This window comes from Leucoraja erinacea, chromosome 1 (genome assembly GCF_028641065.1).
Source record: "Leucoraja erinacea ecotype New England chromosome 1, Leri_hhj_1, whole genome shotgun sequence".
NCBI lineage: Eukaryota > Metazoa > Chordata > Chondrichthyes > Rajiformes > Rajidae > Leucoraja > Leucoraja erinaceus.
Genome location: NC_073377.1, coordinates 14,307,159 through 14,309,127, shown reverse-complemented (window position 1 = coordinate 14,309,127; position 1,969 = coordinate 14,307,159). Strand labels below are relative to the sequence as shown.

The window sequence follows — 1,969 nt, the reverse complement described above, 5'->3', positions numbered from 1 at the left end:
TGGAGGATAACTGGCACAGCTGCTTCCATCTATTCCTTTAACCTGGCTTCAACGCTCTCAGCACTCCTGGCTGCTCCTTTATCTAAGACCCCTGGGACCCACCCCCGTACTGACGGTACTGGTCCCTTATGGTCGTTGCAGCCGGTCAACCCCACTCTAATGCCCTCAATTCTGGGCACTCCTACTTATATGGTCCTTAGATAAGGGACATATAAGACATTAAAACTGATGATAACAGCTACTATAGTTTTTATATAATATATATAGTCCCTAGATAAGGGGTGTATCAGATATTAAACTGATAAGAACAGATACTACACTTGATCTTAGCCAAAAAAACCGAGAAGCGATTATTGTAACTAAAACCCCGCTGGGACCGACCCTGGTACTCACATACTGGTCCCTTGTAGTAGATTGCAGCCAGTCAACTGCAAAGTCCTTTGCTGCCGAGAAATGAACTTTCTCACCATGCTGGAGCGAAGTTGGGCACAGGTGTTTTTCCCTCTCCGGGAACCGATGTGCCCATGCTGCTCCTGCCGTTGCCAGCTCCTCACGAAGTGCCAGCTGCCACTGCTGCTGCCTGTGCTCCTGCCGCTGTCTGTGCTCCTGCGGCTGTTAGTGCTCCTGCAGCTGCCGGCTGCCACTGCTGCTGCCGCTGCCGCTGCTGCTGCTGCTGCTGCTGCCGCTCCTCCGCGGTTCTCCCGCCGGCCTTCTGCACCTTACATGGACCTGGTCCATGTCTGCACCTAGAAAGGTAAGTTGAAGGAAAACGCAGGGTCTCTTACCTGCTGTTCCCGACTTTCCTTCTCCCGCCGGTGACCGTCGTTCCCTGTGTCGGGTTCGAGCCGCTTGGACCGACCCCGGTGTTCACGGGCCTGGTCCTTCGCGGCAGTTCCGCAGCCGGTAACCCCGGCTGTTCCTATGGATCCCCTGGCCCTTACCTTGTGAAGAAGGTTTTCAGCCCGAACGTCCCGTTCCGACTCCATAAGTGCCGCTGCACTCGCTGAGCGTTTCGAGCCCCGGTACCGCTGGTCCGAGCTGTCTGTCCCACAGCCTCTGTGCTGGCTGCTACCGACTGCTCCCAAGCCAGTCTCGTTTGAGACTGGCATAGGGACCTTTTTTACTTTGCTTCCCGCCCGGCCGAGAGGTGAATTTTGCTGGTGCGGGAGCAAAGTCGGGCTCAGGTTGTTCCCCCCCCAGGGAAACTCATGCTGTTGCTGCTGCCGGCTGCTCGCCCTCCACGGGTCTCCCCGCCGGCTTTCCGCAGCCACCTAAAAGTAAGTAGAAAAAAGGAACGCAGAGTCGCTTACCTGCTGTTCCCGACTTTCAAATCTCCCGCTTGGGGAACGCCGTTCCCCGCTGTGTGACTCGTTGCAATGCGTGTAGCGATATGGCACGCATGCGTGGAAGCGGGGTTCTTCACGAAGTCACTCACGTGACTCCGAAGTAAAATCTATCTATCTCTGCCTTAAATATATCCACTGACTTGGCCTCCACAGCTTCTGTGGCAAAGAATTACACAGATTCACCACCCTTTGACAAAATAAATTTCTCCTCATAATCCTAAAAGAACGTCCTTTAATTCCGAGGCTGTGACCTCTAGTCCTAGACTCTCCCACTAGTGGAAACATCCTCTCCACATCCACTCTATCCAAGCACTTCACTATTCTGTATGTTCCAATGAGGTCCCCCCTCATCTTTCCAAACTCCAGCGAGTACAGGCCAAGTGCCGACAAACGCTCATCGTAGGTTAACCTACTCATTCCTGGGATCATTCTTGTAAACTTCCTCTGAACCCTCTCCAGAGCCAGCGCATCCTTCCTCAGATATGGTGCCAAAGATTGCTCACAATATTCCAAATGCAGCCTTACCGAGCCTCAACATTACGTCCCTATTTTTGGATACAAGCCCTCTTGAAATAAATGCTAGCATTGACTTTGCTTTCAACTCCGGGAGCACCCGGAGTAAA

General features: G+C 53.0%; 1 pseudogene; it reads right to left on the bottom strand.

Moving 5' to 3' along the window:
* Positions 1-242: 242 nt before the first annotated feature.
* LOC129705115 (U2 spliceosomal RNA) lies at positions 243-351 on the bottom strand (annotated as a pseudogene).
* Positions 352-1,969: the final 1,618 nt, after the last annotated feature.